Source organism: Dasypus novemcinctus, chromosome 5 (genome assembly GCF_030445035.2).
Source record: "Dasypus novemcinctus isolate mDasNov1 chromosome 5, mDasNov1.1.hap2, whole genome shotgun sequence".
Lineage (NCBI taxonomy): Eukaryota > Metazoa > Chordata > Mammalia > Cingulata > Dasypodidae > Dasypus > Dasypus novemcinctus.
Genome location: NC_080677.1, coordinates 39,021,736 through 39,041,772, shown reverse-complemented (window position 1 = coordinate 39,041,772; position 20,037 = coordinate 39,021,736). Strand labels below are relative to the sequence as shown.

The 20,037-nt window shown below is 36.9% G+C and overlaps 1 protein-coding gene across 1 annotated transcript in view; it reads left to right on the top strand.

Moving 5' to 3' along the window:
• The window catches only part of ITGB8 (integrin subunit beta 8), a 205,334-nt gene extending 203,690 nt beyond the window's left edge, over nt 1-1,644 (top strand). The window contains exon 14 of the mRNA XM_023590364.3: nt 277-1,644. The gene's annotated coding sequence lies outside the window, so the exon portion shown is untranslated. The remainder of the gene's footprint in view (nt 1-276) is intronic.
• The last annotated feature ends 18,393 nt before the right edge of the window (nt 1,645-20,037 follow it).

Below are 20,037 nucleotides of genomic sequence, written 5' to 3'. Positions count from 1 at the left end.
AAACATATTTTTTATAAAGATTACTGCTTGGCTAACAATGAGTTAGGAAACTGGACTTGAATTCTGGCCGCATCTTTCATTGTTAGCCAAAACAAAATAAAACAGAATAGGGGTTAAAACTTGCACAATTAAACTTGAATGTAAATTATACTATATACAGACACATCCCTGAAATATTTTTTAAGAGCTTGAAACACTCCAGTTGAAACAAAATTTCCTCTATATCATCACAATTTTCATGAAGGGAAAACTGATATGTAATTTTCTTCTTTACAGATATGATAAAGGAAGCAAGAAAGCAAAGATGAGAGAAAAAAATGCTACCGAAAGGGCAGCAGGGGCATTTGGTTGCTCAGGACTTCCTAGGAGCAACTCCCACACCCATGACAGATGTCCACTTCCTGCTGACTCTACGGTTTTCCTTGCCGTCGAGACTCCAACGATGCACCCTGCTCCTCCAGCTGCAAGTGTCTTTTTCATGCGACTGCAATAACACAGCACTGCTATTGTCGAAGGGGCTCTCAAAGCCTTTATAAATAGACTTCATTAGGGGAGCCACACCTTTCTTGTCCAGAGATTGAACTCTTTTATCTTTTTATTTAATTTTATTTCTTTATTAAATTTTCTTTTTTATAAGGTACGTAGGTTACAAAAAAAATGTTACATTAAAAAACACCCCACCCTCCACTCCCCCACTCCTGCCACAGCAACAACCTCTTTCATCATTGTGGCACATTCGTTGCACTTGGTGAATACATTTCGGAGCCCTGCTGCACCGCCTGGATTGCAGTTTACATTGTAGTTTACACTCTCCCCCAGTCCATTCAGTGGGTTATGGCAGGATATCGTTTCGATACCGTTAGCTTTCAAAGCGACGAGCGCCGTCCAGCCGGTGCAGCCTGCCCCCTGCCTGGCCGTCTGACTCCAGGTGTCCGTAGGGGGATTTTTAGAGCTGCCTGCAGAGTAGCCTGCACGTTTCCTTGCCGTAGGCAGGTCTTCACCTCGCCCTCGGGGTGCATGCTGGCGGTTGCCTCCGTCGTTCTCGTGCACGACCTTGTTCTCGTGCACGACCTTGTTCTCGTGCACGACCTTGTTCTCGTCGTACTCGGTCACGTTCACCTCCGGAGCCCGGCCGTGGTCTTCCATATCCCGCAGCGGTCGCAGGCTCCTCTACCGAGGCCGCGCCACTCAGCCACCCGACCAGGAACCCGCAGCCTCGCGCCCTCGCCTCTAGCAGCTTTATGAAAAGACACTGACCTAAGGGAAAACTCTTTTAGAATAAATAGTGAAAAGAAGCGTGTACATTTTAAAGCTCATTGGAGACTGAAATATCTAGTCTTACAAAGCTAAAATACTCGTCTTGGTAGGCTAAGTGCTGTCACAAGTAGCACCAGTATCTCAGAGGTTCAACACATTTATTTTTTGCTCATGTCACATTCCTTTCCAGTTATCCAGAGGCGCAGATTTATCCCATTTAGTAGCTTCACCATTCCTTAGACCCTCAATGTCCTTCACTGCACCTCCCCTCATCCTACTGGTGAAAGAAGAGGAAAAGTGTGAACTACGCGTATGGTTTTCAAGGATCAGAATTCTTCGAATTCTAGTTCATACTGAAATTTTTTAATTAAAATGTGGCTAAATGTAGTATTTCTTTAAGTGAGTCAATATGAATAGAGCCTTTACATAATTAGCAATACCAGCACTGCACTTCAATGACATAGCCAAAAAAAATTGTAAGGAGGTTTATGAATGACTAAAACATGACACCTAAGGTCCCTGCCAGGTAAAAATTCTATTGCTGCATGACATGGGCCTGAATTCACAGCTGAGGCTCGGGCCATGACGCCTGGTTTTGCTGAGGGAAGAGCTGCGGGTGTGGAGAGGTAATGATTTCCTCAGGCCTCAGGACAGCCAGGGGTTTGTTGCAAGCACCTGAACATGGAGTCTGGTATGAACAATATTATTGTTTCCCACATGTGCTCTGGCCTGGAAATAGATGAGAAACACTAAGATAAGTATACAAACAATACTAAAAAGTGATTATTTTCTAAGTATCATGTAATGCAGATGACAATTCCCTATGTTTCCAGAAACTGATAGAAGTTGTGCTTCTGAATTTTCAAAGCACTGCTTCAGCAGGTGAGGTTTAAACATCATGGTAGTTGTCAATGGGGCAAGGGATTTTGCAATATTTACTTGATCCCAAAGCATTGTTAAAATACTTGACCTAGTGTAATATGCCCAGAGAACTGCCGGGCAAGAGTTCCATGTTCACCAAAATCCTACACCTGTGTTTTCAAATACATGGTCCCCCAACTCCTGAATAGTTTTGGGGAACCCTGGAATAGACTAAAGAACTTTATTTTGAACCCAAGACAGCCTTCTCATCCAAGGGACCTTGTTATTATATTATAGTTCAGAAGTCACTCAGAATTAGCAATTATTTAAGGTAGGGCCCAGTTTCCAAATCAAGAATGTACTCTTCCAAGCACCAATGCAGAACCAGCCCCCTTTGGTAGGCTCTAAAATATTAGGCAAAATTCTCACACAGGTATTTCTTGTACCAGTAGCTTCTTCTCTTGAGAAGGAACCCTTTGAGTTATTTGGTTCTAGAGCAATCACTTGGGTCTATATGCCAGCAGCCCCACCCCACCCCACCCCCAATTTGCAGAACTCTCTTCAATTTGGAATCTACTTTTCAGAGAGACCTTATCTTTTGAATAGCAATTAGCATTGAGGAAAGCTTCCAAAGTACTATTACTATGAACAGCATAACAAGAAATGAGGGGGCAGAAGACAGGGAAATATGAATCTGTGTCCTTTAAGAAGGGATAATTTGATCTTATCTCCAACCAAAAAATCATAAAGAAGTAAATCTTGAAAGTGAGACATTTTAATGCATACTTGAGCCCACAGCAGTGTTTCTGAGTATGGCTTTCTTGGTGCAGTAGTCTCAGTAGATTCTCCGCATTAGAAGGATTTCACAGCAAATGAATCCAGAAAATACTGTACCCTGTGCCACACACTAAGAGACTCACCATGTACAAAAATATATAAAAGCTCTTAAAAGTCCTCAAGTCTGGTTAAGCATGAAACCCTTATTAGAAGTATTAGCACTCAGTAGTTTAGGACTACAGTTTGGAATAGGGGGTCATAAAGACGGTGATAAAATAGATATACATACTAGAGTTAGAATGTGAAAGGAATTGAAATTCACTTTCCTTAATAATTATAACATCTATTTATTTTGAGCAAATCAATCTATTTTAGGGACTCAAATGTACCACCTCTCATTTCTTAAAATATTTCTTTAATTTCATGTACCTCACTAAATGCTAGAGCACATGCACAAACTCACCATTCAGCCTTATTGTTGACTTCCAAAGAATGGCTGGCATTTACCTGTAGTGGAGTAATGGTTCTTCTGGATCGTGTTAAGAGCAGCACGAGGAACAAAGAACGAAACTTCTGTAAGCATGAGTTAACTCCAATAACTCCCAACTGAGAAAGCTGAGTGTTCTGTATAATCTCTGTCAAAAAGATGACAGGCTAGCATAGGTTTGGCTCTTACCCATTGGTAACCATTTCAGTTTTGGGATTGTTTATGCCAAAAACAATCAGTCCAAATCATATACATTTCAAACAGAAAAAAAGTACCCCAAATTATACGAGGTTAAGTGGGAGTTAACCTTTTCAAATAGACTGAAATTTTTTACAGTTTCGCATAGGCTATTTCCTACCATCCTTGAATCTAAAATGTAGCAGAGCAGATAGGATATGTTTGACAGGTGAAATGCATATTAGGCTACTTTTGGTTAATTTTTAAATATTTATCCTGAATTTTTAAAGAACCTGGCCTTTAGGGATATATTGACATTTGCCTGGAAAAAAATAGCTGCTATAAAAACTGGGAAAAATACCCAGGCTGATTCATCAGAATGGGATATGTGGATTACTAACAGTTTCTGATTAGCAGAAACCAAATTACCTCATTATCCTCAATTAACTCCAAAGAGCCACAAACAAACCACTATTATTTATCATTATTTACATGAGGTTTTAAGAGAGTTCAGAGCAGGCTGCACTTGACCCATTTCTTGATAAACTCATTCCAATATTATCCCACCACATGCAACTTGGAGGAAATGCTCCACCATATGCCACTGCCAAGGAATGAGTATTCTGCTTAATTAAAAGATCTGATTAATTGTAGTTACTAAATACAAAAGTACTATTATTTTTACTTTTTAAAGAAATCTTGTAAGTTATAAAATCAACAAGAACATTTTTATATAGATATTTTATTTTGTCACTAGTAAATCTAATAATTGATGACATCTTAAAATCAATGAAATAGATTTCCATTAATTTTTTTGGCGTTAGAAATCTTTGAACAAAGTTGGATTAATGTTACATATTGCTTCATGACACACATTCCTCATTAGTCTAGTCATGTCCTCTTTTATGTTAATTATATTTAAAATGTGTTTAAGAGACTTAGTTAGTTTCAACAGTATGTAAGCAGAGGAGGGGGGAAAGGAGCTAGCATCAGCTAAACTGATTGTGATGTTCATAAAAGGGATTTACAGTATCTTCTAGAGTTTTGTTAAATTAAGTTAAATATATATGGTAAAATTTCCATGTCATCATCCAAAAAAAATTAGAAAATGTGTATAAATTCCAGCTCAGTGGAAAGAAAAAAGTGAAAAAAGTAGAAAAACAAAAAGATAAAGTTCAGAATCAAGAGAGGGGAAAAGGGAACATAGAAAAGAATACATAGAAATTGAAAAAACACTTATTATGGAAGATCATGGGAAGATGGCATCTGAGGCAGATAATGCTCAGATCTCTCACAAAAACAATGGGGAAAGAACCAAAAGCTGCCTAAGGGACCTGCTTTGGGGGTCAGCAGATCAGGACAGTGCTTCATAACTCCAGGGAGAGAGGGGGACAGAGAAATAAAGAAGCAGAAACAACAAACTGTGAGTTACTAAATCTCCCCACTGCCAGGAAAGGCTTCCCTCCCCCACCCCTGAGATATTCAGTGGGGGCAAAACCCCTGGCACATTTCAGCTGACTGAAAGGGAACAGACTTCTTCCTCCCTGTCAACTGTTACAAGGGAAAAGGGAGGAGGAATCAGGGGCTTATCTTCAGTGAATTCAGCCAGTAGAGCCTGCTTTGAATCTTGGCCCTGACCAGATGAAAATAAAAGAAAACTGTGGAAAGGTGTGTCAATAAGTGCCATCTACTGGCTGGTCTGGAAATTAAATGGACAAAAACTGCTTTTAGGGCTCTCTTTACACCACACCTGGGAGAAAATCTATGCCCTATTAATGAGTCCCTGGCACAACTTTGATAACTTAAGCTGGGCAATTTTAAAGACTTAGGATAATTTGAACCAAATATCAAAGAAGAGCTGTGAAAAAAAAATGATAACAATAAAGAAGAGAGAGAAATTGGTCATCATAGTAAATTCACCGACATATCAAATGCCCAGACATCAGCAAAAAATTACAAGCCATACTAGGAAACAGGAAAAGATGACCAGCCAAAGGAACAAACCAATATCCCAAAGAGATTCAGGATTTAAGACAACTAATCAATGATAATCACACAACTCTCCTAAATCAATTTAAAGAATTGAAAGAAAATATGACTAAAGAAGTAAAGGATATTAAAAAGACACTGGGTGAGCATAAAGAACAATGAGAAAGTCTGAAAAGAAAAGTAACAGACCTTATAGGAATGAAAGACAAGATGGATGAGATTAAAAACATATTAGAGTCACATAAGAACAGATTTGAATTGCTTGAAAACAGAATTAGGGATTTCAAAGACAGAATACCTGAACTGGAAAAGACAAGAAAACAACAAGAAGGGAAAATATGGAACAGGGTCTCAGGGAATTGAATGACAATGCAAAATAAAACAAACAAAAAAACCATATGCATGATTGATGTCCTGAAAGAGAAGAAAATGGGAAAAGGGGCAGAAATTTTTTAGGAAATAATGACTGAAAATTTTCCTACTCTTATGAAAGATGTAAATATCAATATCTAAGAAGGACAACACACCCCAAATAGAATAAACACAAATACACCTATCCAAGACACCTACTATTCAGAATTTAAAATATCAGAAATAAAGAGAAGATTTTGAAAGCAACGAGAAAAAAGCAAAGCATCACATACAAGGAAAACTCAATAGGACTAATACTGAGCTCTTGTGAGAAACCATGGAGGAGAGAAGAAAGTGGTATGATGTATTTAAGGTATGGTAAGAGAAAAACTGCCAGTCAAGAATTCTGTATCCAGCAAACCTGTTCTTCAAAAATGTAGGGGAGTTCAAAGTCTTCACAGACAATCAAAAACTGATAGAATATGTTACCAAAGGAACAGAATTACAAGAGATATTAAGGGAGTGCTGCAGCCTGAAAGGAAAAAACAAGGGTGATAGACTAGGAGAAGGGCATAGAAATGAAGATTATTAGAAAGGGTAAAAAAGACTACATTACTATATATATATTTTAAAGATTTATTTATTTTTTTCTCCTCTCCCGCCCCACCCCCAGCCCCAGTTGTCTGTTCTCTGTGTCTATTTGCTGCATGTTCTTTGTCAGCTTCTGTTGTTGTCAGCGGCACGGAAATCTATGTTTCTTTTTGTTGTGTCATCTTGTGTCAGCTCTCCATGTGTGCGGCGCCATTCCTGGGCAGCCTGAACTTTCTTTCACGCTGGGCGGCTCGCCTTATGGGGCACACTCCTTGCGCATGGGGCTCCCCCACATGGGGGACACCCCTGCGTGGCAGGGCCCTCCTTGCGTGCATCAGCACTGCGCATGGGCCAGCTCCACACAGGTCAAGGAGGCCCGGGGTTTGAACCACGGACCTCCCAAGTGGTAGATGGACGCCCTAACCACTGGGCCAAGTCCACTTCCCTACATTACAATATGACAAGAGAAAGTCAAAGGACAAAATGGATGAACTAAGTAATGCCTTTAGAGTTATAATATGGAATGTTAATGGCTTGAACTCTCCAATCAAAAGACACAGACTGATAGAATGGATTAATAAAAAAAACATGAGCCATCTATATATTGTCTACAAGAGACTAGCCTCAGACATAAGGACACAGCCAGGTTAAAAAGTAAAAGGTTGGAAAAGATGTTCAATGCAAATAGTAACCAAAAACAGCTGGAGTAGTGATACCAATATCAGGCAAAATAGATTTTAAACGCAAAATTGTTATAAGGGATGAAGAAGGTCATTATATATTAATAAAAGGGGCAATTCAACAGGAAGAAATAACTGTTCTAAATATTTATGCAGCTAACCTCAGTGCCCCAAGATACATGAGGCTCACGCTGGCAAAATTGAAGGGAGAAATAGATTTCTCTACAATAATAGCTGCAGACTTCAAAACACCGCTCTAAGTATTGGCTAGAACATCTGGATAGAGGCTAAATAAAGAAACAGACAGCCTGAATAATATGATAAATGAACTAGACCTAACAGACATCTACACAGAATTGTACCCAAAACAGCAGGATATACATTCTTTTCAAGTGCTCATGGATCCTTCTTTTGTATATATCATATGTTGGGTCATAAGACAAGTCTCAATAAATTTTAAAGATTGAAATTATTACAAAACACTTTCTCTGATCATAACAGAATAAAGCTGGAAATCAATAATAGACAGAAAAAGGGAAATTCATAAGTATATGGAGATTAAACAACACTCTCAAACAATTAGTAGGTCAAAGAAGACATTGTAAGAGAATTCAGCAAATATCTTGAGGTGAATGAAAATGAGAACACACATATCAAAACATATGGGACACCACAAAGGCAGTGCTGAGAGGGAAATTTCTAGCACTCAAAGCTTATATTAAAAAAGAAGAAAGAGCTAAAATTGAAGATCTAACTGCACATCTGGAAGAACTAGAAAAAGAACAGCAAACTAATCCCAAACCAAGCCAAGAAAGATATAGTAAAGATCAGAGCAGAAATAAATGAAATCAAGTACAAAAAAACAATAGAATCAACAAAACCAAAAATTGGTTCTTGAGAAGATCAACAAAATCGACAAACCCTTAGCTAGACCAACAAAGAAAAAAAGAGAGAATATACAAATAAATAAAATCAGAAATGAGAAGAACATTATCACTGACACCATAGAAATAAGAGACCATAAGAGGATACTATGAACAACTGTATGACAAAAAACTAGAAAACATAGACAAGATAGACAGATTCCTAGAAGCACATGAACCACCTACACTGCCTTTAAAGAAATAGAAGACCTCAACAAACTAATTACAAGTGATGAGATTGAAACAGTCATCAAAAACCTCCCAAAGGTGAAAAGCCTGGGATCAGATGGCTTCACAGGTGAATTTTACAAATCATTCGAAGATGAATTAATACCAACCTTGCTCAAGCTCTTGCAAAAAAATTGAACAGGAAAGAATGTTACCAAACTCTTTCTATAAAGCCAACATCAACCTAATACCAAAAACAGAGAAAGATACTATAAAAAAAGAAAATTACAGACCATTATCTCTAATGAATATAGATGCAAAATCCTCAAAAAAATACTTGCAAACAGAATCCAAAAGCACATTAAAATAATTATACACCACAATCAAGTGGGTTTTCTCTCAGGTATGCAAGAATGGCTCAACACAAGAAAATCAATTAGTATAATAAACCACATAGATAAATTGAAAAAGAAAAATCCCATGATCTTTTTTATTGATGCAGAAAAGGAATTTGACAAAGCACAGCATCCTTTCTTAATAAAAACGCTCCCAAAGATAGGAATAGAAGGATGTTTTCTCAATATGGTAAAGTGCATATATGAAAAACTACAGCTAGCATTGTGCACAATGTTGAAAGACCGAAAGTTTTCCTGCGAGATCAGGAATAAGACAAGGAAGAAATAAAAGAAAAGAATAAATAAAATAAAAATAAAAGAAATAAAAGGCACCCAAATAGGAAAGAAAGAAGTAAAACTTTCACTATTTGCTGATGACAGGATCCTATATATAGAAAATCCTGAAAAATCCACAACAAAGTTACCAGAATAGATAAGTTCAGCAAAGTGGCAGGATACAAGGTAATACACAAAAATCAGTAGCATTTCTATATACTACTGATATGCAATCTGAGGAGGAAATCAGGAAAAAATTCCACTTATAATAGCAACTAAAGCAATCAAATATTTAGGAATAAACATAACCAAGGACATAATGAACCTGTATTTAGAAAACTACAAAACATTGCTAAAAGAAATGAAGAAAGACTTAAATAAATGAAAAGACATTCCATGTTAATGGATTGGAAGACTAAATATCATTAAGAAGTCAATTCTAACCAAACTGAATAAAAATCCCAACAGCTCTTTTTGCAGATTTTGAAAACCCAATAATCAAATTTATTTGGAAGGGCAAGGGGCAATGAATAGCCAAAAATGTCTTTAAAAAGAACAAAGTTGGAATACTCTCACTTCCTGACTTTAAAGCAGATTACTTAGCTACAGTGGTAAAAAGCAGCATGGTACTGGCATAAGGACAGACAGATTGCCCAATAGAACTGAACTGAGAACTCACAAATAGATCCTCACATCTACAGTCAAGTAATTTTTGACAAGGCTGTTGGGCCCATACAGCTGGGCCAGAACAGTCTATTTAACAATTTGTCCTGGGAAGACTAGATAGCCCTATCCAAAAGAAAGAAAGAAGACCACTACCTCACACCTTATACTAAAATTAATTCAAAATGGATCAAGGACTTAAATATAAAAACAGCAACCATAAAACTACTATACAAGAATGTAGGAAAAGTTCTTCAAGATCTTGCGGTAGGGGGTAGTTCTGAAACGTTATGCCCAAAGCACAAGCAACAAAAGAAAAAATAGATAAGTGGGACCTCCTCAAAATTCAACACTTTTGCACCTCAAAGGACTTTGTCAAAAGGGTCAAAAGGCAGCCAACTCAATGGGAGAGAATATTTGACAATCACATAGCTGATAAGGTTTTAATATCTATGATGTAAAAGGAGATCATACAACTCAAAAATAAAAAGACAAAGGATCTGATTTTAAAATGAGCAAAAGACTTGAAAAGGCATCTATCCAAAGAAGAAATACAAATGGTGAAGAAACACATGAAAAAAATGTTCAACATCACTAGCCATTAGGCAAATGCAAATCAAAACTACAAAGATATCATTTCACACCTATTAGACTGGCCACTATTAAAAAATTGGAAAACTGTAAAAGTTGGAGAGGATATGGAGAGATAGGATTGCTGATTTACTTTTGGTGGGAATGTAGAATAGCATAGTCACTGTAGAAAATGGTTGGGTACTTCCTAAGAAAGTTGAATATAGAATTTGCTGTGGGACCTGGCAATACCATTGCTAGGTATATACCCAGAAGAATTGAGAACAGTGACAGGAATAGATATCTGCACACTGAAGTTCATATCAATATAATTCATGATAGCCAAAAGTTGGAAACAACCTAAATGTCCGTTAACTGATGAATGGATAAACAAATTGTGGAGTATACACATGTTGAAATATTATGCTGCAGTAAGAAGAAATGAAGTTGTGAAGCATATGACATCATGGAAGAACCTGGAGGACTTTGTGTTGAGTGAAGCAAGCCAGACACAAAAGAACAAATATAGTATGATTGCCTGTTACGAACTAAATATATTTTTTGAAATATAAATATATTATGTGAAATATGAATTGCATATATAAGAACATCTTTCTTTGAAGCTGAACAAATGTAAGTCAATACTATAAAATGTTAATATCAGACAAAAGAAACACACATTATACTAAGTGAAGGAGACCAGACATAGTATATTACATATTGTATGATTACATTTCTATGAAATATAAATATAAATCAATTTATAAAGATGAAATGAGATTAGTGGTATGTAGATCTGAGGAAGAAATGCTAAGAGGTATGGAGTCTTTCTTTTTGGAGAAATGAAATTGTTCTAATATTTTTGAGATGATGAATGTACAACATTGTGATTATACTAAAAGCCATTGATTATACACTTTAGAACAAATAGCCAGAAACACCAGCTATGTACAGTGGGGAAAGCATACAGGGATTGAGAGGTGAGAATTTTCTTGTTTGTTTGTCTGTTTTTTGCTTATTATTTTTATTGAATTAATGAAAATGCTCTAGTAATGATTGAAGTGATGAATGCACAACTATTGATTATACCATATACCAATGATTATATACTTTGGATGAATTATATGATTTATTAATATGTATAATAAAATTGATTTGTTTAAAAAATAAATACAGGAAGAATAAGTCTGAAACTAAAAAAAAAGTAAGATTATGGATATATATAAAATTGCTATGAACAGAAATGAAATAAACATACTAGTCAATTGACAGATATTGTCAAATTGAAATAAAAAAGAATAAAGCCTTGGCAAATGCTGTTTACAAGAGACATCCCCAAAACATGAGGCTGACAGTAAATATATATACATATAGCTAAGATAACCAAAAGTAAGCTGGCATGGTTATTTCAATATCAGACAAAATGGTTAAGACAAAAAGTATCATATGGGGAAGAGAATCAGTGTTCAGTTCATAAGAAATATATAATTTGAAATAGCTATACATCTAATATAATCTAGAAGTATATAAAGCAAAAGTTGATTGAACTAATGGGAGAATTATACAATCCCATCATCCTAATAGTATGAGATCATAATGAGACATTGCACTATCTCTTCCAATTATTGATAGATCAAGCATAGAAAACATCAGCAAAGCTATAAAAAATGTCAACAACATAAATAAACAATATTAGCTAATGGACATGCTGTTGAATTCTGCACCCAACAATTACAGTATACATTCTTCTCAAGCACACAGGAACATTTACAAAATCAAGCATGTTAATAAAGCAAATTTCCAAAGTTTTAAAGAATAAGTGTCACACAAAAAACCGTTCTGTGACCACAATGTAATTCAGTTAAAAATGAGTAACAAAAAGAATTTTTTAATCCCATGTATTTAGAAACTAACTCAAAGGTCAAAGAAGAAATCACAGTGAAAAAATTGTTTTAATTCCATATTTTATCCATTTTTAAGAAATCTGAAAGATGGTAGATGTATAAAAGCTATCTACTATAGAATCAAAATTTGTGTAAGTAAGCACGTTGGAGTCTTGCAGATCCTTAAGGGCTGTTATGTTTATACATATTAATACCAAAGCACTGAAGAAGAAGATATTTCCTGCTGATTAACAGTAGTGGGCATTGCTGGGAGACTCATCTATGATTGGTTCTATAGGCAACAAGCTAACAAAGCTTAAGTTTTTTAGTTCTTCTCCTGTGACTACATAATTTCCAGAATCCATTTACATGGCAGCAGTGTTGGAGAGTTCCTGATTTTTGCGAACACTCTCACAGCAACAATAATTCCAACCAAAAAGATATTCGGGTATGATGAGCCTGAATAAACAATGGTTTATGAGATTTTTCCTAAGATTTTCCTTTCCCTGCCCAAATCAGTCAAAGTTTAAGTGCAACTGTTTTAATAGTCCTCTCAGAAACAACATCATAACTTCAACAAGTAAAACATACCCCTATTTTTATTTCATGGGCACGGATTGCTATGATAATTGTCTAAATGCTGTAAATATTTTTGACCCAACTTAAAATAGATTTGTCCCTGCTATAAATGGCATGTTGCATATAGGATAAGTCATACAGAACTAGTTCCTAAAATAGAGGTAGTTAGGAATAGCACCAAATTACTCAACTTTCTTTAAGTTACGTTAAAACAACTTTAAAGTAATATTATTTTAAAATCTATAGCAGTTAGCTAAACTATATCAATTACATATCTGATAGATAAAAGTTTTGCTACCAAACTAAAATTTCAGGAGTCTAAATTCTTTTAACATTTATAACAAGACTTACAAAGCTAGATATTGAAACTGTAGCCATGGAGTGAGGTAGGCTATTCTATACATGTATGAGAAATATGAAGTATTAAATGGAACAAAAATCCAAGAAAAGTGTCAACCATCTTTAGTTACTATTTCAAAATTCTCAGTAATATTTCAAGACATATAGGGAAGGATAGAATTATTTATAGAACGGATTGGCCTCCTCTGGACAATTCTCAAGGAGACGTATATCTCTATTCAATGATTACCATTATATATGCTGATGCATTTTTATCTTAAATATTATGCATGTAAAGAGCACAGTTCACTTCAATATTCTCTATATAATGAATATCACTAATAATGATGATGATATAGGCTGCCATTAGTTATTTTCTTTGTGCCAGACTCTGTCAGGTGCTTTCCAGGTTTTATTGCTAATCTTCATGGCAGCCCAAAAGGCAGTCATTACTGTTATTTCATTTTATAGATATCAAATCTGAGACTCACAAAAGTTTGGTTAGCCCAAAGTCATGTAACTAATACATTTAATCCCAAATCTGTAGTTCATGGTCTTTTCTCTATTCCACAATTTCATTCGCTTTTCCTTGTTGATTGGTCAGCTAGAACACAGAATTCAAATAGGTAAGTATATTTATACTCTAATGGGTAATGGATAATGCACTCAAATGTACATTTGACAGTCTTTCAGGCTCCAGAAGTAAAAAACATAAGAATGTGTCAACATTGAGCAAGAGATTTCTTGTTCTACTTTTGGCCTCCTGTATTTACCAGCAAAGACCCATATATTCGCTCAGGCATCCTTTAAGTAGTTGGGGCTGTTGGTTTATTTTCAAATGCCTTCCCATTTTCAGGACTCACCTGTGTCACTCTTGGTTTTCACTGACTTTAAAAGGTGAAAGAGCACAATCATCATTTTCAACTAATTTATTCTTCCAGGGAGTCTTTCATAGACTCTTAATTTTTTAAAAACAATTTATTGAAATATGCTAGGGAAGTAGCTGCGGCTCAAGCAATTGGGCTCCCATCTTCCATATGAGAAGTCCAGGGTTTGATACCTAGAACCTCCTGGTGAAGGCAAGCTGGCACATATGGTTAGCTGGCCCATGCAGAACACTGGCCTGCACAGAGCGTTGGCCCACGCAGGAGTGCTGCCCTGTGCAGGAGTGCTCGCCCATGTGGAGAGCTGGTGCAGCAAGATGACGCAACAAAAAGAAACACAGAAGACCAGGGAGCTGAGGTGGCGCAAGAGAATGATCACATCTCTCCCACTCCGGCAGATCCCAGGATTGATTCCTGGAGCTGCCTAATGAGAATACAAGCAGACACACACAAAAAAACACAGCAAATGGACACAGAGAGCAGACCATGGAGGGAAGAGGGAGAAATAAATAAATAAATAAATCTAAAAAAAAAAAAAGAAATGCCATTCATACATGAACATATGTAAACAATAAGTATATGGTAAAGTCATGAACTTACAAACAAATATGCCTATCATATAATGCTCCCATACATCACCCACCACAAATAACTTGCATTGTTGTGAAACATTTGTAACAAATTACGAAAGAGCATCGTCAAAGTATTACTACTAAATGTAGTCTGTATCATATATTTGGTGTATTTTTTCCCCAACCCACCCTACTATTTTTTTGTTTATAAACCATACAATATATCTAAAGTGTATCAACAGTGGCATTTGATATAATCACCAAGTTGTGCATTCACTACTTCAATCAATATTAGAGCATTTTCATTACTCCAAACAAAAAAACAAACCACTATCAGAACTTTTGTTAACTTATTACAAATCCTATGATGTGCTTTCATGAATTCTAATAATTTCCATATTTAAAAATGACTTTTTACCAATTCTGCACAGCTAACCTCAGCTTTCTCTAACTACATTCTTTTCTCTGCTGACTTATATTCTAGTTCATTATATTTAGTTCATAATAACAAAATTGTAACATTTGTCCTTTTGTGCCTAGCTTTCTTCACTCAACAGAATGTCTTCCAGATTCATCCACATTGTCATATGCTTCACAACTTCATTTCTTCTTACAGCTGCATAATATTCCATAATATTCCATAATATATATATACACACCACAGTTTGTTTAGCCTTTCATCAGTTGATGGACACCTGGAATGTTTCCATCTTTTAGCAATTGTGAATAATACCCCTCTGAACATCGGTGTGCAGAGATCTATTGATGTCACTGCTCTCAATTCTTCTGGGTATATACCTAGTAGTGATATGACTGGGTACATGGTAGATCTATACCTAACTTCCTTAGGAACTGCCGAACAGACTTCCACAGTGGTTATACCATTCCACGTTGCCACCAGAATTGAATAACTGACCCTATCTCTCTACATCTTAACACTTGCAGTTTTCTGTTATGATAATAGTGGGCATTCCAGTAGGTGTGAAATGATATCTCATTGTAGCTTTGATTTGCATTTCCCTAATAGCCAGTGATGTTGAATATTTTTCCTGTGGTTTTTTGCCATTTGTGTTTATTCTTTAGAAAAATGTCTATTCAAGTCTTTTGCCCATTTTTTAAATACATCATCTGTCTTTTTATTGTTGAGTTGTAGGATCTCTTTATATATCAGGGATATTAGAACTTTACTGGATGTGTGATTTCCAAGTATTTTCCCCATTGACTAGGCTGCCTTTTTACCCTTTTCACAGAACTTTGAGGTACAAAAATGTTTAATTTTGAGGAGGTCCCATTTATCTATTTTTTCTTTTGTTGCCCATGCTTTGGGTGTAAGGTTTAAGACACTCCACCTACTATAAGGTCTTGTAAATGTTTCCCTATGTTATTTTCTAAGAGTTTTGTGATCCTGGCTTTTATGTTTAGGTCTTTGATCCATTTTGAGTTGATTCCTGTATCAGAAGTGAGATAGGAGTCTTCTTTTATTCTTTTGGTCATGGATATCCAGTTCTTCTAGTGCCATTTGTTGAAAAGATTGTTGTGTCCTTGGAAATGGACTTGGTAGGCTTATTGAAACTCAGTTGACCATAGAGGTGAGGGGCTATTTCTGAGCTCTCAATTTTAATCCATTGATCAATGTGTCTATCTTTACGCCAGTACCATGCTGTTTTTACCCCTGTAGCTTCATAATTAACTTCAAGGTCAGGAAGCATGAGTCTTTTGACTTTGTTCTTCTTTTTTTAAGGATGTTTTTGGCTATTTGGGACCCCTTTCACTTTCAAATAAATTTGGTAATTGACTTTTCTATTTCTGTAAAGTAGGCTGCTAGAATCTTGATTAGTATTGCAGTATATCTATAGATCATTTGGGATAGAATTTCATCCTGGTAATATTAGTCTTCCAAATCATGGACACAGAATGTCCTTCCATTTGTTTAGGTCTTCTTTGATATATTTTAGCAATGTTTTGTAGTTGTTTGAATACAGACCCTCAATTCCTGGTTAAATTAATTCCTAGATATTTGAGTCTTTTTGTTGCCTTTGTAAATGGAATTGTTTTCTTGATTTCCTCCTCAGCTTGCTCATGGCTAGTGTATAGAAATACTACTGATTTTTGTGTGTTGATCTTGTATCCTGCTACTTTACTGAACTCATTTAATAGCTCAAGTAGCTTTGTTGTTGATGTCTCAGGATTTTCTAAATATAGGCTCATGTCATCTAAAAATAGTGAGAGTTTTACTTCCTCTTTTCCAATTTGGATACCTTTTATTTCTTTTTCTTGCCTAATTGCTCTTGGTAGAAATTCTAGCACAATGTTGAGTAACAGTAGTGAAGTGACAGTGGGCACCCTTGTCTTTTTCCTGATTTTATAGGGAAAGTTTACACACTCCCCCCATCGAGTAGAATATTGTTTACGGGATTTTCATATATGCCCTTTATTATGTTGAGGAACTCTCCTTCCATACCTATCCTTTAAATCATCCTTATCAAGAAATGATGCTGGATTTTGTCAAATGCTTGTTCTGCATCAATTGAGATGATCATGTGGTTTTTCCCCCTTTTGTTTGTTAATGTGTTGTATTACATTAATTAATTTTCTTATGTTGAACCACCCTTCTAAACCAGTAATTAATCCCACTTGATCGTGATATAAAATTGTGGACTTGGTTTGCAAGTATTTGGTTGAGAATTTTTGCATCTATATTCATTAGAGATATTGGTCTGTAATTTTCTTTTCTCTCAGTACTTTTTTTAAATTTCTTTGTCTTTATTTATTTATTTTTAATGTTACATTAAAAAAATATGAGGTCTCCATATACTCCCATCCGCCTCATCCCACTCCTCCCACAACAACCTTCTCCATCATCATGGGACATTCATTGCACTTGGTGAACACATCTCTGTGCACTGCTGCACCACATGGTCAATTGTCCACATTATAGTTTACACTCTACCCCAGTCCACCCAGTGGGCCATGGGAGGACACACAATGTCCAGTAACCGTCCCTACAGTACCACCCAGAATATCAGTAAGTCCACTCCAGTCCATACTCCATTCCTCCATTCTGTGGACCCTAGGATGGTTATGTCCGCTCCACCTCTGTATCGAGAGGGTGCTTAGATTCCACGTGGATGATGGATGCAATCCTCCTGCATTGTAGGCACTCTTGGCTCCCTGGTGTGGTGGTTGATCTTCACCTCCCTGTTAACTGGCTGGGGTAAGTCCAATAAGCCAGAGGGTAGGCACTGCAAGTCTGTTGAGGCTCAGGACCTATCACATGGACAGTCCAGAGATTCAGGTCCCCTGAGTATACACTAAACCCCAGTGCCAACCACACATCCGGTAAAAGTGACAGGAGAGGCTTGTGAACAAAGATCACATCTGAGTCCAACTCCATCACACTCAGGAACACAAACTCCAAAGTAGGGCCAATTGACATGGCACTAAAGTCCCTCTGCCATGACCATAGAACCTGTGGGTCTCTGTAGCCCTTGAAGGACCAATACCTGGAGTTGTATCTACATTAGCTGTCTCTGGGACTCTGCTGAGGTATGAGTAAGGGCAACCCCTCTGATGACCTCCCATCTCTTTTCTGGAGACTCATAGCCATATAAACTCATTTGTCCTTTCCATTTCCCCCTTTTATTCAAGGTCAGAAAGCATTTTTAACTCCTGATATTACTTGTAGGCTGAAGATATTCTGCCAGTCTGAGTTGACCCTTTTATTCAAGGTCATTCTCCAGCCACATCATCAGCTGGTACTTGGTAGTAATCCCTCAGTGCCAGAGAGGCTCATCCCCAGGAGTCATGTCCCACACTGGGGGGAAGACAATGTATTTACATGCTGAGTTTGGCTTTGAGACTGAGGACATTTGAGCAACATGGAGACTCGCAGGAGGTAACTCTTAGGTACCCTGCAGCTCTAGGCCTAGTTCTTATTTCAGGCACACAGGCTCACAAGCATAGTCATTAGCATCAAGGGCTCATTGTTGGACCATCCTTCCTTATTGGTCTTAGCCATTGCACTCAGGGGACTGTTGTTGATCCATTAGGGAATGCAACAGAGCTTGCCCGGCCAGGAACTCAGTACTCCCCCAGCCATTGTTCCCACCTATAACCACTGCGAAAATATCCAGACATTTTTATGCACCCCGCACATATGCCCTGGAGAACTCCCTCCTAGCCATGAACCTCCCCCCCACCAATAACACCCTACACCAATATTCCTCCCCTGCCACCATCAAACCCCTCTGTGGTCCAAAACCTCCCTGAAAATGAAGCCCAATATCTTAGTATCTTTATCTAGCCTTGATATTAGGGTGATGTTGGCTTTCTAAAATATGTTGGGTAATTTTCCTTCCTCTTCAATTTTTTTGAAGAGTTTAAATAGAATTGGGGGAAATGGACTTGGCCCAGTGGATAGGGCATCTGTCTACCATATGGGAGGTCCGTGGTTCAAACCCCGGGCCTCCATGACCCTTGTGGAGCTGGCCCATGCACAGTGCTGATGCGTGCAAGGAGTGCCCTGCCACACAGGGTACCCCTGTGTAGTGGAGCTCCACACACAAGGAATGCGCCCCCTAAGGAGAGCCACCCAGCATAAAAGAAAGTGCAGCCTGCCCATGAATGGCACCACACACATGGAGAGCTAATGCAGCAAGATGACACAACAAAAAGAAACACAGATTCCCATGCCACTGACAACAAAAGAAGCGGACAAAAAGAAGAATACGCAGCAAATGGACACAGAGAACAGACAACTGGGGTGGGAGGGGAGGGGAAAGAAATAAATAATTTTTTAAAATAATAAATAAATAAATAGAATTGGTATTAATTCTTCTCAAAATGTTTCATGGAATTTACCTGTGAAACCATTGGGTCTTGGAATTGTCTTTGTTGGAAGATTTTTGATGACTGATTCATTCTCTTTGCCTGTGATTGTTTTGTTGAGTTCCTGTATTTCTTGTAGAGTCAATGCTGCTTCTTTGTGCATTTCTAGGAATTTGTCCATTGCATCTAGATTTGTTGGCATACAGTTTCTCACAATATCCTCTTATAATTCCTTTTATTTCTGTGGAGTCAGTCATAATGCCCCCCTTTCATTCCTGATTTTATTTATTTGCATCTTCTCTCTTTTTTTCTTAGTTATTCTAGCTAGGGGTTTGTCAATTTTATAGATCTTCTCAAAGAACCAGCTTTTGCTTTTGTTGATTTTCTCTATTGTTTTTTGTTGTTGTTCTCAATTTCATTTATTTCTGCTCTAATCTTCGTTATTTCTTTCTTTCTACTTGCTTTGAGATTGGTTTTCTGTTCTTTTTCTAGTTTCTCCAGTTGTTCAGTTAGTTCTTGATTTTAGCTCCTTCTTCTTTTTTAATATAGGCATTTTGGGCAAAAATATTCCCAATCAGCACTGCCTTCACTGTATCCCATAAATTTTGATAAGTTTTGTTCTCATTTTCATTTGTCTTGAGATATCTACTAATTTCTCTTGCAATTTCTTCTTTGACCAATAATTGTTTAAGAATGCATTGTTTAGCCTCCATATATTTTCAAGTTTCCCTCTTTCCTACCTATTATTGAATTCCAGCTTCATTCCATTATGATCGGAGAAGGTGCTT